The following is a 9909-nucleotide window of genomic DNA, read 5'->3' as shown; positions in this document are numbered from 1 at the left end:
TCAGCCCCTCTGGCCAACACCAGTAGGCGGTAGGGTAAAGTATCTTGCCCAAGGACACAACGACCAGGACAGAGAGCCCGGGTTCAAACTGGCGACCTTCCGGTTACAGATACGCTTCCCAAACCCCCTGAGCCATGGTCACCCAGTTGAAGTTGCTGAAAGGAAAACCTGGATACCCTTATCCCTGTGTAACCTGCAACAAACCTTAATCCACTGGAAAAAGAGTACATTTAGGAATCAGGGAGCGTTACCTCCAGACAGGGAGGATCTGAAAGTCTGGCTTTAGTCTGACTATAAGTTATACATACCATGGTGGTGCCATAGTATGTATCACTAACAGAATTTATTTCCCCTGTGTAGGGAGCACGCACTGGCTGTCCAATTGTGGGACAAACAGTATCCCACATTCTTGATTTTTATTTCACAAACACTTCTTATAATGACATTTTGGTGATATTAGCTCTTTATACAGTTAAGTTACAGTGGGATACAAATAATATCAGGCTGATCCTGCCACAATTTGTTTCCCTGGTTCAAATCACGGAAGAACAGTATCCCACAGTTGTTTTTGTTTTTAAACCCATTTTGCACAGATGTTTTTTGAAAAATGTATTGATAGCAGTGTTGAATATTATTACACAGTAAAACAAACAAACAAACAAACAAACAAACAAACAACTATACATGAAATAATTACACCATAAAGATGGTTTGTTTAGTGGTTTATTTTATTGCAACCTGTAATTTATTTTAGTTAACTTTTGTTTCATTGTTTACAAAAGGTCTGAGGTGTAAAATAAACTGCAATGGAGTTTGAAAAATGAGTGATGTGTACGTCAGGGGAGGAGCACAAAGATTTTCTTGTAAAACAAAGGGGGGGTCTAGCAAAAAAAGTTTGGGAACCACTGTGTTAGGCTATCCCCTCTCCAGTTTTGGTAATTCCACGCATTGCTGGAAACCCAAACAAAACACACAATAAGAGGCTCTAATGCAAGCGTAATGGACCCGGAGCCAGCAGAACAGAGCCAGCAGTGCATGGGCAGGAATGCATTTCTTACTTGGAAATTCCAACACCACTTCACAAATCCTGTCTCCCCCCCACCCTGGACCCCCACCAATTCGCATACCGCCAGAACAGGAGCACAGAGGATGCAGTCTCCATCGCACTGCACTCTGTCCTCTCACACCTGGACAACATGAGGCTACTCCAGCAGAGTGGTTGGATCCGTGGCTGAAGAGGATTTTTTCACCCCACTGTTTTGACCAGAAGGTGGCATCAGCGTCACTTGAATGAGTTTCTTGTAGTAAGGCGCAATTCGCTTTTAGCCCTTTGATAAACATAAACATTGCTTTTCTTTTAACCTTTTCCCTGAAACCTCTAACATTCAACGACACAAAGGATAAACACGTGCGTAGCATTAAAGATAAATAAAAATAGAGTTCAAAATATTAAAAATATCAAACTTGAATATATATAAAAAAATAAAAACTTAGTTTACTTTCCTGTTTAGGGACGGACTTCACGGACTTCAGTTGCATTGAATTCAATGGACTCAGCACGACTGGCAATCAACGAGGCATTCTCCGATAATTTGTTGTTAATGTCCGCCATTTTGTCATCTTGTTTATCAAATCGCATGTGGAGAGCTTGAATAGCTGCCAGTATGTCGCTCGCTGTGGGACTGGGATTAGCAATCTTTCTCGGATGGTCACCTTTAGACAGAGTCGAGAGAAGCAAGTCATTAATTTCCTCCAGATTTCTTTTTTTCCCGTCGCCACTTTCAAACTCCATGTCTGAGAGGCAGTAGTTGTGATCATGCGCAGCTGAAGCCAAATCTTGTATTTTATCGTTCTGGGAAGACTTGCTTTCCCCTTTGTCCTTCTTCTGGTTTTTTGGCATCTTTGTGAAGTCGGCGTAAGATTTTTGAGGGAACAAATCATCAAAAAAGGAGGGCTAAAAGGTACCTTGCACCAGAGCTAAGATAAGGACAGCTGCTTAGTTCGCCATCTTGCCGTCCTCACACGTAGAAGCAGAACTGAGTCCTATGTGTGGAGATTCTAGCGTTTCAGGCAAAATAAATGTATATTTAAAAATCACTTTATCCAAGCTAGAATCGATTTTAATCGTAAAATCGATAATCGAAACCCAGCCCTACTTATGAACTTGCAAAGTAAAAACATGATCCATTTAAGGTAACCCTTTTTCATTTTGATTTCATAAGAGAATTTGCTTCACTGTACGATGACCGAGTCTGTTTCTTTTCCTGCCTTAGAGAAAATCCTCTTGCTTGAAACAGAAGAGGCTGGAGTGCCCAGAAATTGCAAGTTGGTAGAGATGCAGGTATAAGGCCTTCCTTGGTCCCACAGACTATCGCCTAAAAAGAATAAACCAATTAAATTGCTGCACATTTTAGAATAACATTTTAAGTTTACATTTTTTATAATATTAAATTCAAGTCAAATGGAAGTGTTTCTAAAGTTATATACTGTAATAATATTTACATTATGAAAAGCTGTTTTCTGACATTTTCAAGTTTTTCACGTTTTCAGATAACACACTCCCACACATGACAAAACCTCCCCTGACTCAGTTTCTCTCAGTGGAATGACCAGTGGTTTGCTATCTCTCACTATCAAAACACTCCACAAATCTTATGAATGATTCACTTCCTTATAAACCACTGAATCACTTATGTTCTAAATGAAGCTTCAGATGTCACTGATCACGTGACTCCGGCCAAACAAATCAATGCTCGACACAGTGCTTCTGAAGCAGCATCTCTGTTTTTGGTTTCAGGTTTGTTTCGTTAGTTTTTCCCAGTTTAGGTTTTGCTTAGTTTTCATCCTCGCTTTTGCTGTTTCTGTTTGTTTTCACCCACCTTATAAAATAAAGCTCACTTACATCAAAAGTTGCATCTTGAGTCCTATTCTCCTACTCCACACGCCTGCCACGCCAGACGTGACAGTTTGGGAGCTGACAGTCTCTATGGAGATGGGGTTTTGTGGGGGTGACAGGAGAGAAACTACAGAGAGGCGTGTAAGACTGCAACTCTGCTTCCTGGTCCCAACTCTGGATAGTCACATTTTGGGGGGTTTGATCAATTTGATCAATTTCCAGAAATGAGAGCTGCTCCATCCAAAGTGGGATGGATGCTGTCTCTCATAACAAGACCAGGTGTCCTCCAGAAAGCTTCCCAGTTATCTATGAAGCCCACATCATTTTTTGGAAACCACACAGACAACCAGCAAGTTAAGGAGAATATGCAGGTAAACATGTCCCTCCTGGTCTGATTGGGGAGGGGACCAGAGAAAACTACACTAAACTAAACTCACAATGACTCGAAATGCATTTCCTGACATAGTCTCCTATCTGGAGGTATCTGAGAAAAAAGTTGCTCCCTTGTAGCTTGTATAGCTCTTGTAACTGCTTGAAAGAGGCAAAAACATCCTCCTAGTATAGATTACCGATTGTGCAAAGTCCTACCGGTTTCCAAAGTCTAAATGTACTGTGTAGAATAGATGGTTTAAAAGATGGATTGCCTACAATGGGAGTAATAGAGGATCTCCCTGCTGCGGAGACTCAGGTCGTTTGGAGTGGAGGGCCCACTCCAAACGACCTATGACTCTGTGGTGGCCTCAGCCATCTTCTATGGTGTGGTCTGCTGGGGCGGCAACATCTCTGCTGGGGACAGGAAGAGACTGAACAGGCTGATCCGAAGGGCCAGCTCTGTTCTGCCCTCTGGACCCAGTGGAGGTGGTGAGTGACAGGAGAACGGCGGCTAAGCTGTCATCCCTGGACAACATCTCCCACCCCATGCAGGAGACTCTGACAGCACTGAGCAGCTCCTTCAGTGGGAGACTGCGGCACCCACGGTGTGGGACGGAGAGATTTCGCAGGTCTTTCCTCCCCACTGCTGTCAGACTCCACAACAAAGACTTTTGCAGCTGATCAAACACACACATGTGCAATAAGACTGCTATATGTGCAATTCTTCTTCTGACGAAGTTGTATTTTCCTACTCAGTTGTATATAGTATTTGTATTTCTGTTTTATTTTATTGCATTCCAGTGTTTTCTAATTTCTGCTACATAACTTTGCACTTTTGCTGTAACAACACAAATTTCCCACCTGTGAGACTAATAAAGGTCATCTTATCTTATCTTATAGGGTTAAAAAAAAACAACAACTGTACAGTCAGAACTTTTTCTGCAATTCTAAATTTATTTCTCACAATTCAAGTCCAAACAATCATGCTGACAGATTTCTTTCTTTCTCATTTGTTGTGTATAAAAGCAGTTAAATATGTAATTTCATTACTGACAGAAAGGGGAGTTTCACTGGGCTGGCCCACTAAAGGTCACAGAAGCTGTGATGTAAAATGAGTTTGACTCCCCTGATTTAGAGTTTCAGGGACATCATAAAATGTTCATTAAGCCAAACAACAGTTTCATTACAAGTGTGCGTGTTAGTCCCCATAGGGAAATAGTTCCTCTGCATTTAACCCATTCACAATGTACAAGGTAATTTTATCGTCACCCAAATCTTATAGGGGCTATTTGTTTGAAATAGCCCCTATAAGTCTCCACAACAAAATGATCAGCTTTGACCTTTCTAATGACAACTGTGTATGCATCACACAGCTGCTTGAAAAGCAACCAATCAGTGTGTAGCTTAGTTCTCCTGACTTTGGCCCATGCCATGTTGTGCTCGTGGAATAGGTTAGCTAGATCAGTAGTAAACCATGCATTATGTCTGCATTTATTTCCTTTACACATCCATAAAGGGATACAACAAAATAAAGAAGAATTCAACAATATCTAATGCAAAATTGAATTCATGTGCAGTATAGCAGGTTCCCTCTAAGTGCAGCCAGCCACATGAGATTTACTGATCAAACCACGAGAGAGAGATTCAACATTCAGGCAAAACAATCTTTAAGAAATGACAGAAAACTAAAAGAAAAAGGAAGGAGGACAATACTTTGCAACTTCATAAATTTAAGAGGCAGGATTATTAATTGCAGGTCCAGAAAGCAGAGCTACCTCATCAGATCCAAGGGTGACATCAGCTGACACTCTCTACAGGAGACTCCATCTGAACTCTGTGGAGCCTCAAGGTTTTTAAGTCCGACCCTGAAACCAGAAGAGGATCTTTCTGTCCCATCAGATTCATTGTGATCCAGTGATTTCAGTCCTGCATGATCACGCTGATGTTTGCACAGAGCAGATAATGAAGTGAATGTTTTTGCACATTGGTAACAGTGAAACAGTTTATTTACAGCGTGGGATCGTTTATGTTCGGAGTATGAACTGAGATTCCTGAAGCTCTTGTCACACTGGTCACAGCTGAAGTTCCCTTCAATGTGTGTAAGTTCATGAAGGTTACGACTACCTGACCGTGAAAAGCTTCCGTCACAGTGTCTGCACTTGTATGGTTTCTCTCCGGTGTGGACTCGTTTATGCACTTTAATCTCACTTGCAGTGGTGAAGGATGACCCACACTGGTCACACACGTGCTTTTTGACTCCACTGTGAATGAGTTCATGTATTTTTAATTGACTCCGTGTGGGGAAGCCTCTCCCACATTCTTTGCAGTAGTTCATTTTGTCTCCAGTGTGTCTACGTTGGTGCCATTTTAGGTTCCGCTGCCGATTAAAGGTTTTTCCACAAAGGTCACAGCGAAAGTCTTTCCCACCACCACAGTGATGACAGGGTCGAGAACTGGATCCATCTGTGTCGCTCTGTTTCTAAACAAAGACACAAACACAGTGTAAGTCGGGGAATTGCTTCAACATTTTAATCCTGAACATTTCCTTAAATAAAGAGCATCTCTGCCAACGTCCAATTACATTTTACTGTTTACATTATAACGCTCAGCTTACTGGGCGAAAACAACTCTTCATTTCTAGGTAATCTACTTAATGGGAAGATTGATGTTTAAACCTCTGGATGCTACAAGATACTAACCTAGGGGCTCGTCCCTTTTTCGTTCGTGTAATTTGTTTCCTTTTGATGTTTACGGTGGGGGGACCGTCAATGTGGGAGTTGAGGAAAAAGGGAGAGTGTCATCCATCTATGCATTGGGCGCGAGTTTTGCGGACCTAGAGTGATTGGATGTGGTTAGTTGTCTGCAGAGTTGTGTTTTTCTTTTTTGCTTTGCTCATGATGTCGTTTGACATGGATGATTTTGCGCAACAGCCCTCCATTGAAAAGTTGGAGCGGTGCAATAAAGCAGATTTGTTAGTAGTGGCTAATTTATTCAATGTGGATGTTCCGTTGCATTCTAAGAAGGTGGAAATTAAACAATGTTTGGTGGAGAGACTGGCTGACGATGTGTCCCAAAATGTTAATATCATAATCTACATCAGATCTCTAATCCATAAACCTAACCAATGAAAGTAAAAAAAAGGCAGAGTAGCTTGTGATAAAAGACTGAAAAACCCAGTGAAGTTGAGGCACACAATAATGTGTCCCGCTGGTAAAGTTTCTGAGCTGCCTTTCCTCAGAGCAGCCATCCATCAAGACTTTCACCATTGGAAAGCAATTGGAACAGCTTGTCTTTCCACTGAACCAAATAAGGATTTACTTGTTTTCTGGATGGCATTACCTTGGCCTCCAGCAACACTGTGAGGAACCTTTCAGTAATTCTGACCAGGACATGTCCTTCAATGCACATATTAAACAAATATGTAAGACTGCTTTCTTCTTCTTTGTGTAATATCACTAAAATATCCTGTTCTTCATAAAATAATTTCCAGGCAGATTCCATATCTGGTATGAGATAAATTCTTTTCCAATCAAGATGAAATGGATCATGAATTCTGCTTTTGACTGTTGCAATGGTCACTAATGTCATCTGCAAACACTGAAGCAGCTGTTTGTTTATGCAGGATGTCTGTGATATTGAAATCAAACAAAGATGGATTTCTGGAAATTTTGAATTCAATCTGATGGGACTGTCAACAATCTCAAAGAAATTTAGTGAGTTACAGTAAGCTGTAAATGAATCTGATAGCACTTATAGCCAATTGCAGTAAATCTCCATAAGAATTAATTAAATTAAGGGACTGGTCAGCTCTAGAAAGCCGGCCACGAACTGGTGGTTGTAACCAGTCAGTTCCAAGAACTGCCTCACCTCTTTCAAGTTAGCAGAAGGGAGTAAACTACAAGAACTTTGTCTCCCAGTGAAAATAATCTGAGTCTAGCCCCACTGTTGTGCAGGTGCTGCTGCCGCTGATGGTCAGATGATGCAACGCAAAGGCACAAAATCCCGTGGAGGCCTCCTGCACTGCAAACAACAGAGTTTTTCGTGTGTTTGACCTCTGTACTTTCTGCTCGCAGAAAACCTCTGGATGTTGCTGAGTCACTGTCATAACCTTCTTTGGTTCAATTGCTGGTCTACTTGCAGCTTCCCACTCATGTTCGCCTGCCTCCCTGCCCAACACTCTGACTTTAACAAACTCACTCCTCAGGATTACCTCTTCTCCACACCCGGACCACCTACTCCTCTGTGCTTTGCCTCCACCTGAATAAAAGTAAGACTGTTTGCAATTTGCTACATACACTTTGGATCAGCTTCCAAAATCCCAGCTTACACCCGTTCCCCTCATTTACAGTGATCGTAAAAATTCCGCCCCACTCCTCAGGGGTCCTGCACTGGAAGTTACCGTGTGTCACGATTCTGGTTTAGTTCTTAGGTTTTGTAATATGGCTTCCCTGTGTTCCATGTTGTGTCTACTGTGACTTTTTGTACCATGTTTCATGTTCCCATGTTCTGTCTCCCCAGTTGCTGTTAAGTTTACATGTCTAGAGTTCAGTCAGTGTGTTTCCGGCTTTATTTTGAAGGTCCGTGTCTCATGTCAGTGTTTCTAGTTTTGCTTCCCTTGTCTCATCCAGCTCGATTACTCACAGTATACTATAAGTTCATAGTGTTCCATAAGAGTACTTTTAGTGTAGATTCATAGTTTGCTTTGTTACTCTACTTCAGTTTATGGTTAACTTGCTGAGTGCCCCTTGCACGCACTCTGTAATAAAAGTCTTTTTTGCTCTCAGTCCCTGTGTCTCTGAGTGCTGTCTGTATTAGAGTCTATTCCTCTTGTGAATCATGGAATTTAAAGTCTTATTCAGCTGCTCCACCAACCCATCACTCTCAGTAAGTATCTCTTTGGGGATACCAACTCTGGGCATGAAATGAAAGCCTATGCCACACTTTTTGCAGAAATCCTGCACAGTGGCACTGCTTTGGGATATTGTGGTGCATAATTGACCAGAACTAATACAAAGCGATATCCATGTGCCCTCTGTGTAATAGCTGGATGAGGTTCATGCATATGCACTCAAACTTTACATCTATTAATGGTAAAAGGGGCAAAGATGCTTTTGGAATTGCCGGGCTTTCTTTGATTGGTCACGGTAAAACCTGCTCCAATACTTTGATTTTCTGTTTCAGAGTATCTTCTTGCCACACCGCACCCCAGATACTTTTGTTTCTCAACTTACTCTCCTGTAATCTCACTTCAGGTTTTAACAAGCACACAGTTTGTTTGCACTTTGGAAGGAAAACTCATCCTTTAAGCATCTTAAACACACCCCCAGCGAACTTCATACTCACAGCAAGTGTTTGAGAAAAATGTAACATTTTATGACCTTTTTGTCCTGGAAGATCGATCCAGAGTTTTTAATGAGCTGCCTGGTCAGTGTGAGTGGAAAACAGCTAAGTCTCCTCCTCTGATAAACCTCCATCTGTGATACTGAGAACAGTTAAATTAGTTTGAATCTGAAATCATGGCTCAAACTACTTGTTGTGAGACCATTTCTTTATTTTTCACACCCTACAAACTTTGCACAGTTCATCAGATATAACTAATGATTTAACAGTATCAGGATTTCATAATCCAAACTTCAAATCAACAAGAAAACAGCTACAGAACATGTGGATCAAAATGAATTCATTAAAAAACAACACGTAGACTTCAAGGATATTGTAAATACACTAAAGTGAAAGGAGCAGCCAAAAGTAGAGGTTTGATAGAATTTGAATGAACTAAAAGGAGTCATCTGCTATCTTTAAAACGACCCTGATGTGTGCTGCTTTTAACATTTCTTTGCTGCCATTGTGAATAAGAACGTGCTCTTGGAGCACTGCTCCACCTTCTGGTACAACCTGGTATTACATGGAAGTACAGCCCAACACCAGTTTAGCTTGAGATTCTTTTTTCTGGACATAAAGTCACAGCAGTTGTTGTTTCAAAGACAGCTGACGGATTTAATTCATATTGGAAGCTTTAAGGGCAACTGGTGTGAAATTATTTGGAGTTCTGGGAGGAAGGAATCTAAGAACAAGGATTACCACAGTAGAATATTAAATATGAAAAAGGATTAAAGTGTAACTGAGGTAACACATAAAATGAATACATGAAAAACAAGTACAGTTTAAAAACTGAGAAACGTCAAATGAAAGACATTGATGTGTGTGTATGTGTATATATATATATATATTAGGGGTGCAACGATACACAAAATTCCCGGTTCGATATTTTTTCGATACAAAAAAATGTTCATGCCTTTTTAATTTGTCATTTATTAAAATTATAAATATATATTTTAACTCAAAAGTACAGTTTTTAAATTTAACCCTAACCCTTGTGCGTGTTTTTTATTTTGACAGCGAATGCACACCTGTGGACCACTTATGTGCAGCCCTGGTTATTTAGCTCGTCATATTGCAGCCACAGAAATTCTTTTGTCCATGAAACCATAAAGCTGCACTTTCTTTTTGCCTTATAGTCTGATTTGTCATAACTTCTCCGTTTTGTGGTAAGTTTTTCTTTGGCTGTCACTTCTTCACCCTGACCTGTCTTATTTGGCTCAGCAGAACTAAAATATATATCTGTCTGTGAAGGTTCTCAG

At 40.8% G+C, this 9909-nt stretch overlaps 1 pseudogene; it reads right to left on the bottom strand.

Moving 5' to 3' along the window:
- Positions 1 to 3809: 3809 nt before the first annotated feature.
- Positions 3810 to 7420, bottom strand: LOC146702329 (uncharacterized; annotated as a pseudogene).
- Positions 7421 to 9909: the final 2489 nt, after the last annotated feature.

Source organism: Copadichromis virginalis, linkage group LG9 (assembly GCF_057382275.1).
Source record: "Copadichromis virginalis isolate Kocher_CV1m ecotype Utaka linkage group LG9, C_Virginalis_male_GT1.1, whole genome shotgun sequence".
Taxonomy (NCBI): domain Eukaryota; kingdom Metazoa; phylum Chordata; class Actinopteri; order Cichliformes; family Cichlidae; genus Copadichromis; species Copadichromis virginalis.
The sequence above is the reverse complement of the archived record's forward strand: the minus strand, read 5'-3'. Positions and strand labels throughout refer to the sequence as shown.